The following is an 18,683-nucleotide window of genomic DNA, read 5'->3' as shown; positions in this document are numbered from 1 at the left end:
CTGAATCTTTAAAGTCATACTTGGTTTCAGAAATGACAGGTAGAAAGCAAACTTCAAAAGAAGCCTCTATGGAAATCTGATAAAATCCTTTCGCAATGCCATCTGTCAGTGTAGTGCTCCCATAGTACTTCAAATATTTTGAAGTGGTATGAACAAAGGCATTAGAAAGGAAGAAGAGCTCTTTCCGTTAAACTACAATGATTGCTGGTTAAACACGTATGATTAGCATCTTACACTGCACCACACCAGACAGACTGTTAGAAAAGTTCTTAAATTAGTAAGATATTGTCTAAAAGCAGGATGTTCCTTTTAAGACATTTCCATGTGTACCTTCCCCCAATTTGAACGAAAACTCTAACTAGTATATCAACTAGCAACAAGTTCAAAGAGAAGACATACACACATTTTATTAAACTCATATTAAAAACATCTGTTCCCTAATGTCCAGGCCTGTTTCATCTATAAGTCTATCTTTTAACCATACAGACCTTCCAACTTTCAATTGCAAGGAAAAACAGGTAAGAAAAAAAGTGTATCTCTAACACATAGGTGAATTGCAAATTTCAGAAAAAATTATTAAATTTCTGAATTACAGGGTTTATTTTTACAATATTTTTAAATAGAGTTATGCTAAAGTTATTTAAGCTCACATTTAGAATGGATAGGCCTATTCTTTCACTACAATCTTCTATAATATGATACACAAGGCAGTTTATTTTTAAATGCAACCTACAATTTAGTCCAATACATATACATATTCATTAAGTCTGATCAATCTAATCAAAGATGTCCTTGAGTATTCTCAAGGAAGACATTAAATCAGCATAAAATAACTATTATCAGCCACACAGCAGAAGGAAAAAGAGGTTACTGTATATTGAAACACTTCTTCAACACTATGAAAAGTCAGCTTCTACATTTCTAGAAATATATTCTAAATACCATGACCTTGAAAACTAAATTGCAATGTATAAAAACACAGAATAGAAACTATTTGTGTATATCTGATATTCGGATACAGCTGTATTTCTGCACTAAACCTGAAATACACTTACAAAGGTTAAAAAATACCTTTATTCTTACTGTGACTAATACACTAAGCCTAAAACTAAAATGTTTGACCATTCATCTGTTACAGAGAAAAAGAGTAACTATCTGATTTTATGTGCTGAACAGCCATTTTCCCTATTTGATTACAAGGCAGTTATTAACGCACAAAACTCACCACAAAGCACAGCTTTCAGAAGAGTAGCATACTCCTCATATGTGATCATTAATACCTTAGAATAAGACACTTAAACATTCTATTACATAACCACAATATAATGATATTTAAAGTACATGCACTGAGAGACCCTTATTGTATCTTCTACACAATCAGAGCAACAGGACAAAAATCCTGCAAATGGCAAAAAGGGCAGCACGTAAAGGAAACATGTTGACCTTTACACTCTAGCAGAAAAGAGATGGAACAAGATGTCTAAAGCAACAGGAGAAAACAATCAGTATTTAGAGTAAAAATTAACACATACACTTAAGGACACATACTATTCAGATATTTCAATCTCATTTTGTTTTTATATTTGTGTGGTTTACTTTTTAAAATTAGGAAAGAGAAAGCAGTGTTAACTCATAATTCATAAGGTACAGCATTTGTTCAGCTATAATCCTTGACATTTACAACTTCACATCAGGAAAGATTCTACGAACAGGTTTGGAAAAGAATATAAAAGCTCAGATGATGTTAAGAAGAGCTTTCTTCATGCATGGAATCACACACAGTTTGGGGCAATTATAGTTATTAACAAGGGCTGCGAGTCCAACATGGTAAAATTCTTTCTAGGAAAAGGAGTTCATGTATAGAGAAATTCAATGAGCAGGAACAATAGTTTGCATTTGACAAGACATAGAATTAGAAAGCAATGAAATTGAGGTGGTATCATCAGGGAAAGATCTTAGTCAAATGACTTTGGAAGTAGCTTTTAGAAGCAACAAAATTTAAGGACCTAGATAAGACACTGGTAACCTGTAAGAACAAGCATTTGAAGGTTTTTACAAACAGCAAAGTTTAGACACATGCAACCTGAAATTTCATAGATAGGTTATGCAATTTGACACATAATTTACAGTCTTGAGAAGAAAGAGTAATTTATCCATTTATCCACAGTAACCAAAAATTGGTAAGACGGAAGTGTCTGTGAAGAAAACTGAGATCAGCTTTAAAAAATATTCAAGTTGCGAGTATCTATAAGATGAGCACAGTGAAGATAAGATGTCCTAAGAATCAAGGACAGAAAAACTAGATATGTGAGTCATCACAAGAAACAAAAAAACCCCCCACAATCCTGACCAAATCAGTGTGTAAGATCACTTAAGTAAATAAAGAATTTTAGGAAGCAAATCTCTGGTACATAGACTGAAATGAGACAATGGCAGACAACCTACCAAATACTATGATATATATGATAGATGAGTCACAAATGGATAACAGTTTCTTGTAGTTGATCATGACTACAGAGCTATATTCAGTAACTGAAATGCATGCGTACAAATTGCGTACATATGTGGTACAGAAAGAACAGAGAGGGGGAGTAAGAAAAAGTAGAATCATATCACTTTAACAAGAGGAAATCACTAACTAATAGAACAAAAGCTGGAATGGACAAGCTTCAAAGAAAAGGAAGATAGGATTAACTCAATATTGGTTTGCATCATGTACCTAATTATGTATATGGGATTGCTTTGTATAAAATGCATTAAAAATGTAGAAAAAATACAGACTTATGTCTGCCAAACACAAAACAACATACAAACAAACAGTATTTCTGGGCATTGCAAGTAGGAGAAAAAACTGAACTGCTACCTTCAATCTGACATCACATTTATGAATCAGCTGAGAGAGTTCAATAAAAGGTTATACCAGCTGAACACAGTTTTTCATGCTCATCTTAACGAATTATATACAAATGCCAACTACCTACAGAAAAAAATAGCAGAAGAAAAGTTCCTTAAAAGATATTCTTCATGTTGCATATCCAATTTTTTTAATCTATGATAGAAACCTAATCTTAGTAGTTTTTCACACTTAAGGTAGTTTTACTGATTGAGATTGCTATTATACCTGAAAATATGTTTTGTTAGTGTCACTGCTGACCTTAAGCTAGTACCTATAAACACAAAAAATCTCTCAGGCTCTCCTCTGACATACAGAACAGGAAAAGGAGAAGTACTTTTCTTCAAGCTACAAATAAAGTTCGATAAGCAATCATAAATTAGACAAAGGTAGTAACCTCAGGCAAATGAAGACAGAATTTTATTTTTTGCAAGGGCACTATTTTTTTCTTCTAAGTGCTACTCGTATTATTGTCAGCAACATTCACTGGAGTGGAAGCAGCTGAGACTTCTTTTTGTTTCTTGAATCTCATGTTAGCCAGTGAAATTTAATGTTAAAAAAATAGTAAACCTTATTAAAAAGGAAAAATAATTTTATTACTGAACCCATAAGCCCTCACATAACGCAGTAGGACAAAATATATAGTATGAAATTGTCACACTATCAGATGTGCACTGCTAACATTGACAAAAACCTATTTAATCTGCTAAATATATTTTAATGTGGTTACTGATATGAAAAAAGTGGCATAAAAAGATGAAGAAATTAGACTGTAAACTGTGAATAACAGAATAGGATGATGTAATATTAGAAGTAATTTCTCACAAGAATCCTGTGCTGAATTAGAGCAACTTTCCAGCGATATGCCATTTCCTTCCTGTGCCACTCCATACTCCCTGAAAATATATAAAACGGAATGGGTTTTACAGTACTTGGAGTCATGTTAACGTTCAGTTAGTCTCTAGGTTTTACGATTCCTTAAGAGCATACCACACACACAAAAAAAAATCCAACCTTAATCTACAAATAAATTCACTTTTTACTATGATTCTTCCCTGTAGGAACCATAATTGTAATTGTTACAGCACTGCAGACAAACCTGATGCTACCAAGATAGTCAATGAATGCACTGGAACAACTGTCTGCAACTCACGCTGCACTGAAATACCTTTCAGCAACATCACGCTGTTAAGAACCATTCTAAAACTAGAAAAATCTCCTTTTTTTAAGAGTGGGACTCAAAATTGAACTACCTTTTCTCAGGCAGAAATATCAATGAGGAGGATTAACTTGATTTTGGAGCAACCACGTTTAAAAGTACATGGAAGAAAATTTTAGCCTCATTTAAATCAATTGGATATCACTGACTTCAGAAATCTGTTGTTCAAGCCAAACCCTAGGAAAACACTAGAACTGCATTGCATATAGTGTTGTCTGCTTATTATAAGACAAAATTTTGGGAAGCAATCTGCAAGCAACTCCGAAGTACCTTCTCCTTACAGCTAAAAAGCAAAAATTGTAAATGTATCCACAGAACATCTAGGAATGGTTGGCAGAAAATGAACTCTGAAAATGTTTCCAAGGTCCAAATTCAACATTTTAGTATTTTTGTGTACCAATTTGGACTACAGAGACTTTAAGTATCAGTACCTTTACAGGATGGGAATTACAGCTGCCTGCCGCACTCTCCTTCCCAGCAGTATCAGCCAAAGCTCACATTTCCAGTCTGTGATATCTGGTAAAAAATTGAATGGAATGCCATGTCACTGCTCTGCGGATTTCTGAAGCTGAATTATGTGCTTTTTTTGGCTATCCAATGACTATAAGTCCTCATATGCTGTCTCTTCTCTAACAAGCATATCCGATTTGAACTAGTTCTCTCAAGTCTGAAAGAGCTAAGGTTTTTAGGCATGTACAGACTGATATGCTTCACAGCTCATGTTAAAAACTATTGAATACCAGAAGAACTAATGCTGTATTCAGTTCTCTGGAAAAAAAACATGTTACCTTTGTTCTTAACAAGTATATCTACAATATTCTTGCTAAAAAGAGAAATGGAGACCTTTAATGGAGACTCTTGAACAAGATGAGCACCACCAAAGGCATTTGATTTGTTCATCTTACTAATCACTCATCCACTACAGAAGTACGTAGAGTATTAATGCATTAAAGGATACACAGTGAAGTTAAAACAGAAGTTCAGAGCTGCGCGAGGAGGACTTCAAGGTAAAATTAGATTCCACAATGGAAGATGATCCTTTAAAAGCAGAAGCCCTACTATATCCCTGACAAAACTGAGAAATAGAAATCACAACAATTTTTAGATTTGTATCTACGATCTTGAAATTATGTAACAAACACTACATTTAGCCTAAAGAATACTTATAGGGGTTTAACTATGTGCTTTAGAACCTACGATTTGGTAGCAGGATTTTTGATTTTAGTTTGGTTTTGTAATATGTAGAGACAAAAAAAAATTAACTGGTTGTTAAAAATAATTCTAATACATATTGCAGGAAAGTAAATAACAGATTTTCTTGTTTCAAAGTAAAGTTCTTTGGTTAATGAAGAAAAGCACTGTATACTAACGGTTACTACCTGATCAAATCTTGAAGGTGAAAAATTTAAGAGCTATAGAACATCAACATCAAGAATTTTCTTCTCAGTACTAGTTATGTTCCAACGAAGCTTATGAATAAAAGCACAAGCTATATTTTAGAATCTAAACAAATTCAAATAGCCTCCATGAAAACAATACAAGAGTTAAAAACAGTAAAAAAGATCTTTTTCAAAAAAAGTCACAAGCTTTTGTACACATATATGTGTATATTTTCTGATTCTGTAAATATTTTCAAATATGCAATCAGTAGCTTTATCAGATTTTTTTTTCAAATTTCAAAACTTTGCAAGTGATGGCAACTGTCCAAGCATTACATCCATACAGAAATGCTACTGCTGTAACTGCAATAGAAATTGAGCTAGTAATGAGAAAACGGAAATATTCAGAAAATTCATAATCATTCACATATCAAGAAAACAGATAAAATGATATGGCTTATTTTTTAGAAAGCATGCAGGTAAAGTGAAACTGTGTAAAATGCTGCATTTAAAGGAAGACACCAAGATCTATGGGCTTGGGATTTCTTCATTTCCAAATCCAGCTTTTGGACACTTTTGGTTTTGACAGTAAAGAAAAAAGTCTTCTCAAAAGTTGCAAATAACATGCATATTTTCTTTTTAGGTATGATGGCACACACACGATAATTTTGGTTAGGTGTGAATATATGTATTTATATGTATTTAGTGTATATATGAGTATTTATTTATCCTACAAGTTCAGTAAATCAGCTGAATGTTTACCTTCCTTATTTTTTATGGGAAGAAAAATCTTTTCTCTTGGTAGAAAATGTAATAACAGCTCAGTATTACTACCAGTACCTTCTCTATATTCAGTAAAAAAATTAAAGATAACTACTACGATCATGATCCACAGTTTGCTTCAGCCTTTACATTAGGTGTTCTGTAAACCCATATTTAAGAATCTCTCCAGCTTAGCACAGAAATGCTCTTACCTAGACTTTCTCTCCAGAAAATTTAAAAAGCATTCCCTGTACTTCTAATGCAAATTTTCATTTACAATGACTTTATGAAGTTGATGGAGTCAGATGTCTAGTTACCTTCCCTGGTTTTATATTCTGTCACTGCAGGACTGTCTTCCTAATTTGGAAAATATAATTTAAATTTCACATATATTAAAAAGTACAACTCCCTCATTCAAGTATTTATTTAGAAGTATGACTATAGTTTGTAATGGAACACTGACTATCCAGTGCCAAATATTTTACTAAATGAAGGAAATTGAGGTATTGCATCAAAAATACTCTATTATAATTTACTTCTAAGACAACATCAAAATATTGTATTTATACTTTTTTCAGATACCATTTAATTTGAAGGAATTTGGTGACAAAAGATTCATGAAAGACAACAGTAAACGTCTGAGGTTGCAACATTTTTCTCACATTTTTTTCTTCAATATTAAAATGGACATAAATTTGAGGTGAAAGTACTGAGGAATGCAAATCTTTCAATGAACCAAATATGCATTTAAACAAAAGAGAAAAAGGGAGAAAAGTTATTGGGGAGTTATTTGCAACACTTCAGTTCTTCAAAACTAAAACATAACTGAAGAGAAAATGTTTCACTTTGTGCCACAATTCTGTAGATGTAAGTAAGTAGGAAAATACTCATAACCATTTCGTTTGCAAAGGAACTCCTACTTTGATATATAAACACACATATGCATGCAATTTCCTAGGCTTTTGGAAAGGCATTTCAGTAAACCTTTTTAAATTTTCTAAATCTGACAAGTTTGTTTAATTACAAAATTAAATTGCCTAGATTATCTAATTTTTTTTTTTGTTAATTTTACAATTTAGTTATCTTTAGTTAAAAGCAGAAACTTGAACGGTAGAAGTGAGTCTTCAAACACCTGCTCAGTGTTTTGAAAGCAAAACATGACAAACAGCTATCTTATTCTTCCAGAATCCTAGACATACAACCAGCATGTTCATTTTGCCTTAGAAAACAAACCCTATGACTTGACAGTAATTTATATAAAAGGCAGTTTTATTTTACCTCTCTAATATGACGGGACATGCTCATTAGGACACTGCATGTTGTGGAACTAGATTTATGACAGCATTGCAAGAAAATGGTTTTAAAGGTACATTACCAACAACTTTCCCTTTAGTACTACATTGCATTATAGCCTTCTGTACTGAGTTAGAAACACTAGTGATTACATATTTTTATGCCTTTATCACTACATTGTATACTGAAGATCTGGAGGAAAACAAACACTAACACTCTTATTCTCCTCCACAATAATACATTCTAAATACTAGCAAATGAGACATTGAGTTGAAAGCAAACTGAAACAAAAGTCACTTTTTTGTTCTACTACAACATGCCAGTGATACAACAGTTGCTTTTCACATTAAGAAGAGCTTGTACTTCAGTTGAAACGTTATTTGGATAACAAAATCAAGAACTAATGTGCATCTGTAAAGTACATATCATATGCTTACACGAGACTGAACTTTGCAATATATATTACCCCTATTCATTGTCAGACCACAATGAATTTCATCTCCTGCTTTGGGACAGAACAAAATTGTACTCCATAGCATATTTCAGAGGGAGAAAGTGCATGCAAGCACGCACAATGCAGAGTAAAGTCGGAATAAACCAAAATGTAACTTAGGCAGATGCAACTATAAAGTAAACAGAGACGCTACCCAGCCCAAAATCCAAGCTGAGATACACATTGTCAGGGTGGCAGCAGCACAAACCTTGAAGCCTCACAAGGAGATCTTTGTCTAAGTCAGGACTTGGTGACACAGTCCTCCTCAGCTGCTCCATCAACTTTTATTTATTTTCTATTTTTAAGAGAGCCTAAATGCCTCTTCATAAAATAGCAACTGCCTGGCAAAGTGCATCCAAAGTAAGTGCTGCATCTCTGTGAAATTCACAATTGCGATTAAACTAAAAAAGATTTTTAAAAGGCCATAAATCAGAACTACAACTCCACTACACTTAGCATATCACTACGCACACACTACAGGGTTTATGAGCAAACTTAAAGTAGCACAAACATTATGGCCATATAAGAATGTTGCCGATTTTAACATGAGGAATCAGAAATTTTTTTTCTTTTCTAGTGACAGCCTGTCACATTTTCTAGTGACTAAACAGATCAGAAATTGTCCACAACTCACATGACCGTAAGCGTAGCAAGCCACCCTGTTTGGGAGATGCTTGGAAGAGCTTTTCACTTAGTTTTTGAGTACTGTTAATGTGAGGAGATTAGGGGAAGACTATCTTGTTCAAAGTTAAAAAGACATATTCTACTTGGATCCCTGAAAATTATGTAGTTTCGATTGCTGGCAACTGTCACTCAGCCTTCCTTAATGTTAGAGAAGTTTAATAAAATTTGAAAAATTGATTTTAACAAAAGCAGAATGTACGGACTTCATCAAAAGTAGATTAATGTTTTGAGAACTTCAACTATCTTGAGCTTAACTCTCATACAAAAAATTAAAAACTTCAACACAAGATATAATGACAATGCACCTGGAAAAATGTAGAAATGTGATGAGCTAAAATATATTTTACTACACTTCAGAAAATTCATTAGTAAGAAAGCATACTACCACCAGAAAGCATGCAACATACTCCTATTACTCATGCTTATATATTTCTAAACAGGTAAGAAGCCATTATTTTAATTCATCTAAAGATTTAATAAAACTATTTTGACTTGTTATTACAATATTCTTGTTTTGATATATCTGTAATTCATACTGATTTGTTACATCTGAAAAAGGTAACAGACAAAATTATTGTAAAACCACACAATTTCCCATCAAGTACTATGACAGCATATTTTTCAGTATGGCTTACCTCATTCAAACTAACCACGGGGTTTTTTTCCAAAGTATTAAAATAAGCAAGGTTCACACAAAAAAATACATTTCCAAAACACTAAGATGACCACACTGCTGCACAAGGAAAAGTCAAATATAGTAAATTACTTCAATTGACATGAAACTACTAGAACTAAAAGCATATAAACGCTGCTAATCTAAAATAAAAAAAACCCATGCTGCTGTTTAACCAAAGTTTAAACTATGGGCATTTCAACTTTTAATAGTGTGTGACTTAATATTGGATGCCTCTGGCTTTGCATATTTTTATTTACAATTTTACTGCATATACATCACAATAAAACAGGAGGCCAGGAGAGCTCTTGCTCTGTTATTTTCTATTAGACAAGAGAACTAAGAAGAAACCATCAAACTCTACCCACTAAAATCAACTTCAATATTCTATTACATTTTGAATTTGTACTACCATTAACCTACCATTAGCAGGCAAGGGCTGATCTTGCTGCAGTTCAAACTGAAATAGTTCATACTTCTAATCCTCTGAAGACTTCCTTATTATGTATTATTAAATGTTATCTAAGATTCTTTCTCTAAACTGAAAAGTAGTCATATCTTCTTAATTGTTTTATCTGGAATTTAGATAACTTTCCAATTACTGTAATTTGGTACCAGTGTACAACATCCAACCACTTGTTATTAATTTGGACAGTCAAGGGAAAGCTCAAGTACCAAATAACTATTTGGTTATTTGAGACTGAATGCTCAGACAGCCTAGAAGACTGTGTCACTCCTAACTAGATTCAAGGTCATTGCCAAAGTAGAATGGGAAGAATTAGAATACCTTTAACAATTAACAACACTTAATTGTCAAAACCAGCATGGAGTTCTCTATGTCTCAAGGCTACGAAGTGAGTAATTGCAAAGAATGAATCATGGATGGGCTGCTCAGTGTATCAGCCAATGATTATATGCAAGATAATTATGATCTTGTTACAAAGGCTATTGAAACTAGAGTTGATAATTAAATACTGTATTACAACCCTCTGAAGGACAACCTTGTCAATATTAGTTAATTCAGGAAATAAAGACATAGCATTTTGAATGAGTCTTCACTTGTAAGCAGCAGTAACTTATTTTAATTTTGAAAGCGAAAATTAAAAACCCTCGATAAATACACCTGCAAAATAGACTTGTTGAATATTAAACTACTTTATGAGGCAAGAAGAATACTAAATCTTAACTGCACGAGATTTTGAAGGCACAGATATTGTATTAGACATACTTCTGATGCATAAAAGAGTTACTTGAAGACATTCCAGTGTTAGAGACACATTATGAAAACCAGTATTTTGTTTAACATAAGTTCTGTTTTATGCAACTTTAAATCATGTCTGAAACTTTTCTTTGATGAGATACGTAATATGTAACATATGAACACTTAGAAAACTGAACGTATACTGCAAATGAACTTTTGTCAAGCCTACTGACAGTTCAATAGGAGAACAATATACATATGCAATGAAGCTGGAAATAATTCTTATTCAGATTGTTCTAAAGACACTCAGAAGCTAATTGTGCTGTGAAAAATTGGCAAAATACTGTATTACCTGGCCATCCCGTGTTCCCACACACCTGATGTTTCACATCGTGAAATATAAACACAGTAGTTCTTCCAGAACAACAAAACAGAATCATTTCATTATCACAAGATAATGATGCTTAATTGGAGAAAATGCATTCTGTTGTAAGAGAAAATATACAATTCTCAAGACTCCTGTTTTCACCTCTAAGGTTACACCATGCACTAATCTTTAGCATTTCATCGACTTAAAACCATCATGCTGCAATTTACTAAATCTAGGTAACCAATAAATTTATTATGACATGCAGAAGTCTATCTTTTCACAAATGCAACTAACTATAAGCACGTTACCCTGATGTCAACTTCCTACATACAGACTTCATACCATATAAAGAGTCAAACTCAAGGTCACTGGCCTAGCATCCAACTCTTTGAAATGGCTTTAAGCTACTTATGTCTTCAGTAGTATTTTTTTCCCCACAAGTGTCGAGGAGCTGATCAAGTGCGGCAGACAAAATGAAGCCCCATAAAAAAAACCCCGACTACTACAAAACCCCACCTTTAATTCACTCTTGTTAACTACATGTCACAGGGCTCAAAACTAAAGTAAAATAGACTGGACACATGATGACCATTTTTATATAGACATATTTGGATAAAAAGAAATGCAGGAAAGCTCAGATTTGGCTGGTTTTGTTGGTTTGGGGTTTTTTTTGTTTTGTTTTTTTGGTTTTGGGTGGTTGTTTTTTTCTCTTCCTGGAGTTAAACAAAGCATACAGTAACTCAACAAAGAAGAGCCGTAAGGTTTGTCACTACTTAAGATAGCAACAAACAAAAAGCAAATAGCAGAGGTCATAAAATTTTAGTCTTTAAAAATGTAAGATAGTTGATTTTATAATGATGATCCTATATTACTTATCTAAACTTCCGAAGCGTAAGTTGGGCTTCTTAATGAATAGCCTCAAGTGGCAATTCCAGTCTTGTTTTTATACACGATTAGATGATTGCAGCAAGATCCAAGACAACAGCAACTAAACTACTGTTTAGAGAGTAAAAGTATACTAGTTAGCACTTGAGAATTCAAAAGGAATGGATCAAGTGCAAGTCTGACAGTCTGCCCTAGACAAAATTTCAAAATTAAGTCTTAGAAATCCTATCCCTGTTTCGTTTATCTGACTACCACTTCCATGTTATATTGCTATGATTAAGACAAGGTTCATCTTCATTTCTGTAAATACCAGAGCAGACATTGAGGTAATTTAGCTCAAAATATGTGATTATTCAAGCATCTAAAACAATTATTTTCCCTAAAAGGTCAAAGATGGAAAGGCAAGACAGAATGACCTACCTAGGTAAAAATGCTAACATTCAAGTTATCAGGTAAACATCCACAAAAGGAGAAATAATGTGTTTATAAATTAAACCTTTAATATTTAAATACATTTTCACATGGCTTTACTGTGACAGTTAACAACAGAGCTTCTTAACAAAGAACCATTGGCATACTGCTATCGAGTCTAAATAAATTCCCAGTAATTATTATTGGCAAAGCAAAGTGAAGTAAAACTTCAACATACCAAAGATTTAATTAATCAAAGCAGGACGAGTCAGCCAGAGAAGGTAAGGACACTTTCAGACCTCTGTCACCACTCCAGAATACCGAATTAGTATAAATCTGCTCAGTATTTCCACTGAAACATGGAAAATTTCTCACAATAAAATTTAATTTACATCTCATGTATAATTAATGAAAATTGGATCTACTATTCAGAAACCATATACAGAATATGTTGGTGCTGTTTCTCAATTACACTTACAGAAACATAAAAATTATGCTGTACTGGCCTCAAAAGATAAACTTTTGAATTTGCTGAATTTATTTATCCCTGTGAAATTTTCCTCTCCTGCTGCTTATCAAATGACCATGATTTTTAACAACCATTATAAAAAGAGAAGAGATACATGTAAATGTCAAACTCTCAAAAGTTACACACAAAAGGCTTCTTTACATTATACTATAGAACAGAGAAAACATACCATAGTGATCATACAGTGATGATTTTAAAATAGAAGGGAAGAGTCCTAACAAAACCCAAGCCATACGATATCAGAAAAGTACTAAGTCAAAGTACTCACTCATCTCCCAAAACAGAGGCCCTCTGGAAGTTTTCTTTTACGATGGCCAGGCAGCCTTAATAACAACACAGATTTTATTTAAAATTCCTACATATCAATTTCTAAAATGGCAATGGCCAATTGTCACCCATTTTTCTGACCTCTTGTAAACTTTAGTTCAATTTCACAGCTTCAAGCCTTGCTTAGCAACTCTGCACGTGAAGTAGGGATTTTAAATATATCAATCACATGTTTGCTGCTAGAATTTGGCAAGTTCTTACAGCAACAGTAAAGAATCTTCAGCGAAAGTATGGTTTGGTTCAGAAGGACAGATGAGTGGCAGTGTATGGGGATGGAACAGAAAAGAGAGCTACTCCATAAAAAAAAAAAAAAAAAAAAAAATCAGTACTGTTATCTTCCTCTTCCTTCAGAGATATTCATAAATTATATTGCACAGGTCTTCTATAGCTGTTCTCCCTCTTCTATAGCAGATCTACTGTCACTATGTGACCTTGGCAGTAAGATTTCATCACTCCCTTTACGCTGTGATTTTCTACATTTTTCATCAGTCTTCTAATAAAATAGGAGCAGTTACTGCATGTAATCAGCAATAGATTAAGAATACAATATCGTCAGAAAGACTTCTGTATTTGATTCTCTGCCTGTAAAGGAAACAAATGATTTTCCTATTTTAAGCAGTGTAACAACTTCTGAAAGTCTCCAGTGGGACTCTCTTAACAGCAAGCTTCTTCAAATAGCTGTGCACCTACAGTCCATTCACTTTATAAATAAGCATACAGCATCTACCCCAGAGGATGAAAACTTTTAACCTAAATTTTTAAGCTATCTGAGACTACACATACAGTAAGAGGGCTTTGTCATGTTTTAATTGCTGGACTGGATTGGACACAGCTTATTCTGCAAAACCAGCACTGTTTAGACTGTAGTTTTGATACATTAGGTTTTATCCTATGTTTTGTCCCTCCTCAAAGCTAATTTTCAGAATGCAAACTCTGATGCAAGAACTGTGTCCTTGTAGCCAAATAAAATTATCCATTATCCTGAAAGCATTAAGCAATAACATACTGTTTTTTATAATTACCAAAGACTACTTTTAGAAATGTATCTATACAGTACAACAAGTCAGCTAATGGGGATCAAAATTACACAAGAAAATACACTAACTCATGTCTTTGTAAAAAAGTACATACTACATATGCATATTTTAAATAGGAACATACAGCAAATGTATAAGAAAATACAATCTCATAATTTAAAAGATTATTTTTTTACGTATGCATATCATTTAAAACCAGGAAAACAAAGAAGTAAAACTAAGACTTGACTTTTATACTCGACTTTATCATAGCTAAATACATGATTGCATATTATTGTCTTTAATTTTGAAAACTTATTTAACTATGAGAAAAAAATAACATATGTTCATAAAATTAGCCATTACAACAGTAAAGATTTCTGTACCAAATAAAAGATATGGACATATCTGCTCAATATAATAAAATCTAAATCTAAATCAGAACTGCATCCCATCCTGCACATGCACCCATGTCTGTATCAAAAAGAATGCAAGAGAGAACACATGCAAATTGCATAAGTGTAAAAGAAAAGGTAAATTATCAGTAATTACTGAAAGTGCTAAATTCTAAACACAGCATGCTATCACTTAAAACTACACACAAGCATACACTAATGTGAAACCAAACCAACACTACCAGCAAATGCATGATCACTTATCACTGAGTGCATATAAGCATTTTTTCATGCTGCTTATACAGAAAACAGTTAATATGGGACTGAAACAGATGAGTCTACGGACTCTACACATGGTCTAAAATCAAAATTAGCAAGACGAACAAACAGGTTCAAGGTATCATTCAGGTGAGTTTTTCATATACAATGGATTTCTTCTGACTTGCAAATTATTTCTTGAAATCATCAATAAAATACCATGCAGATCCTCTATCGCTTCCATAAAATCAGGCTTTGAAATTAAAATCCCACTGTCTGCTTTCATTTTGAATATACAAGTGTGGGGGGAGAGGCTACTGTTTATTCCTATTAATTCACACAAGTGGGTTGTACTATCTCAAAAAGCCAACATAAACTCTATAGGGGTTTTGTTTAAAAAAAAAAAAAAATTAATTTTTTTTTAATCTTAATTGCAATAAATTGACTTCCATTGCCTGATAGAATCCCAAACCATCAACACTAAAGCAGTCATGGCTTTATTGATGTTGCAGGATATTCAGTGCAGGAGAATAATAATGTAGTTCTATAAGCATAAGAATCTAGCTCCTACTGCAATCACATGAAAGGTTCTCATTAGTCAAACAAGAATGGGATATAAATGCACTTGTGCAAAATCAGAGTTAATTCTTAAGGAAAACAAGAATGTAGCTCAAAGGTGTGAAAAATTTAATTGCATGCACCCAACAAAACAAGGTGAGCTAAATGTTATGATATTTAAAATGGCACTTATCTGTGCTAAATATTTAAATAAAATTAACACCAAATACATAAAATATAAACAACTTTGATATTTATTTACAATCTCAGGCCATTATTTGTACAGAAAAATACATTTATTTCCTTAAGTGAACAGTTCTTTTGAAAGGGAAATGTGTTAGATAACTGATTTTTCAATTTTGAGCCTTTATGCTCCCGTGCTAGTATTCAAATATTAAAATTATTTGTGAAACTGATGAAAGTACAATAATAATAGAATAAATAAAAATAACTGAATAAATAAAAATTCTCAGTGCCTGGAATTCTAGCCATTTTAGCTCCTTCTTAAAAGTGTCTTACAAATTTATTACAAATGATTGTCTGATCTCGGGATTTGATGAATGGTTTACAGTAATTAGCTAAAAATAAGTCAATGTTAAAAGGTAGGGTTGCCAGTTCTTTCATGGTCCCAGAAAACGTAGAGGAAGTTGGCAGGATCAGCTCAGCTCCACTGTGCTCCTGAAAAATATAAAATACCAGTGTCCACTGGATCATTGGGTCCTTAGCACTCTAGTACTAGTTATGAAAAAGATCTTGGTGATGACCTTAATGGTGTTGTAAAATATGAAGTAAGACAGATTTGTCAGTAGGTGTGATCTTTCCTTTTTAAGGTTTCATGCCTTAAATACACGTTATTTATAAATTAAGGGTAAAAAGTGCTTCGCATAATATTAGGACCTCACATTCGGGCACTACTACATAAATAGAGAAGAAATGTTAGGAAAAACTGAACTGAATTTAAACAAAAAAGTGAACTGTATACACTGTTCTATTCCATTTTTATCTAATGAAATTACATTTTAAATGTTACTTTCACATATATGCTAGCAATATCTAATTGAAACTAAGGTTGAGATCCTTCAAAAGGCTCATGAAAACTCTCCCCTCACATCGCAATCACTAGAGTGATTCCTTTGGTGACAGTAAATACAAGCTTAATAAAAATACAAAGCACTGGCATCTCACTATTAATATCTAGGTATGTTAACTAAACCAGGACTTCAAAACATCCATGGAAAACTGGTAGGGGAACCTGGAGCTGACACCATTAGAAGCCCTGCTAGACAAGCCCTTTTACAAGTGGAATCACAGCTGAAATATATCAGCATTATAGAAGTAAAAGATTTTGCCAAAGAACTTTGGCTTAGAAAAAGGGTTCTAGAATAAAATTATAAAATCAAATAAAAATACAAATTAGTAACTCTAAAGAGCAAAGTCAGAATACTGTACCTGCTCAGTTACCATCAAAACAACAAAAGTGCTTCTGTACACAGAAACACAAAGATTTAATAAATTTGTTACTTAACAGCAGTTTCCTAGGGATGCCCATCTGTATTCCATTTATTCAAAAGTGGTCAAATTCAGGTTGTTACCTAAAAAAATCATACCTAAGCTTCAACGGATTTTTAAAGTATTTTAAACCTGTAAAAATAGATACATATTTTGCTATCTAACATAGTAGTTGCTACATGACACAGTGCCTATTAAAAGCAAAAAAAAAAAATCTGTATACATACCTCACTGCTCAATAAAACACATATATAATGTTATATCCTGTTAAGATACTCAACTGGACCATGTTTTCCCTGATCAATAGTGAAAATCACGCAGATATACCAAGCAAAATGAAAAATAATTTTAAATATTGATATTGAACTTAGAATTTGAACTTAGAATTTAAACTACCTCAATTTCTCAACCAGGACTAAAACAGGTATGTATAATTCTCTTGAGATTCAAATTTTGTTTTAAATTAAGTTTTACTATTATATGAAAATGCACACGCTTCAATTCTGTCTATCGAACAAGATGTGCTAATCCAACATCTCATCACAGTGCACCAACACAGGTACTACAAGGAATTAATTTCTCAATATGCAAAATAAATTCCAGAGCTCGTATATTATTTCTGCACTTCCTTTCTCCGTATCTGTCATGGGAATGCCAACAGGTAGATAACAAAAATGTTAATTAGAGGCTGCAAACCTAATTCACAATCCACTGTGAACTTCCTGTTTACCAACTGCAAACAGAGGCATTAGCAGAATAAAATGTTACACTGCATATAAGAATTTCTTAAATTTGTGAAAGTCTTTCAACTTTGAAAGGAAAAAGAGCACAACTTCCAATGTCTAGGTCCTCAACATAACTGAGAAGAAAAAGGACTAACCATAAAACCAAAGGATTTAAGAACGAGATCATGTTCAAATTTCATTCTATCAGGTATGTAAAGCAACCGAGTTTGATTTTTCAACATCCACACGCATCGAACCAGGTGAAAACTTCACCCCCACTACAGTAATAAATAACATATCAAAAGAGCTAAGTTTCTACTCTGTAAAATAGTTGTGGCACAGTTTAATAGCTTGAGTGGTGCTAAAGTAAGTACAAATAACTGAGAATGACCTTCTGCAACACTAACTTCTTGGGGGGAAAAAACCAAACAAACAAAAACAACAACAACAAAAAAACCCCAAACAAAAACAAAAACACCCACACCAAAACAACAAAAAACCAAAAAACAAGCAAACAAATAAAAAACCCCCCACGACTCATTGAGCCAGTTTTAAATCAAAGATGACAAACCTCACATGGCGTCTAATTACTGACTGCTAGAACTTACTCATCCCATAGCCTTTACTTTTCGGCACTGACAGAAAACCAGCTACAAACTGCATGAACTGTTCTGCCAAACTATTTCCAGCTACTGCCAAAGAGCTCCAGTTCCTTCTTTATTCTGTGACCTAAGTATCATGATCCAGGGCAACTGGCTCTATGTGGCTCTGCCTGAGATGAGGGGTTGGACAAGATGACCTCCAGAGGTCCCTTCTAACATCAATTACTCTGTGATTCTGTGATACTGTAAATAGGGCTGTATGTCAATCTTAATAACAGTTACTAAAATAAAACAAAATAATATCAGTAAGTCTAACAGCAATTATCACTACCTAAGCTGCCAAACTTGGTATCTGATTTAATTTTATTTTGTTAGCACAAGAAAATATTTCTGTTTACAAGTAAGGCTAAGAACTAGCAAGACACTTACACAAAAGACACATAAAGGAAAGTCCCTATCTGGAGAAGACAACGGAAATAGATTTGAACTTGCACATAAAAA

At 33.2% G+C, this 18,683-nt stretch overlaps 1 protein-coding gene across 6 annotated transcripts in view; it reads right to left on the bottom strand.

Annotated features, from left to right (window-relative positions):
* The window catches only part of NOVA1 (NOVA alternative splicing regulator 1), a 153,537-nt gene that overhangs the window by 90,977 nt on the left and 43,877 nt on the right, over positions 1 to 18,683 (bottom strand). For 2 of the 6 annotated variants that reach the window (XM_030482579.1, XM_030482578.1), the window contains exon 3: positions 4,544 to 4,628. The exons of 3 other annotated variants lie outside the window; for them this stretch is intronic. The gene's annotated coding sequence lies outside the window, so the exon portion shown is untranslated. Of the gene's footprint in view, positions 1 to 3,718; positions 3,790 to 4,543; positions 4,629 to 18,683 lie in introns of all 6 variants that reach the window. One more of the 6 variants, XM_030482577.1, reaches the window with a different exon arrangement.

This window comes from Strigops habroptila, chromosome 4, assembly GCF_004027225.2.
Source record: "Strigops habroptila isolate Jane chromosome 4, bStrHab1.2.pri, whole genome shotgun sequence".
NCBI lineage: Eukaryota > Metazoa > Chordata > Aves > Psittaciformes > Psittacidae > Strigops > Strigops habroptila.
The sequence above is the reverse complement of the archived record's forward strand: the minus strand, read 5'-3'. Positions and strand labels throughout refer to the sequence as shown.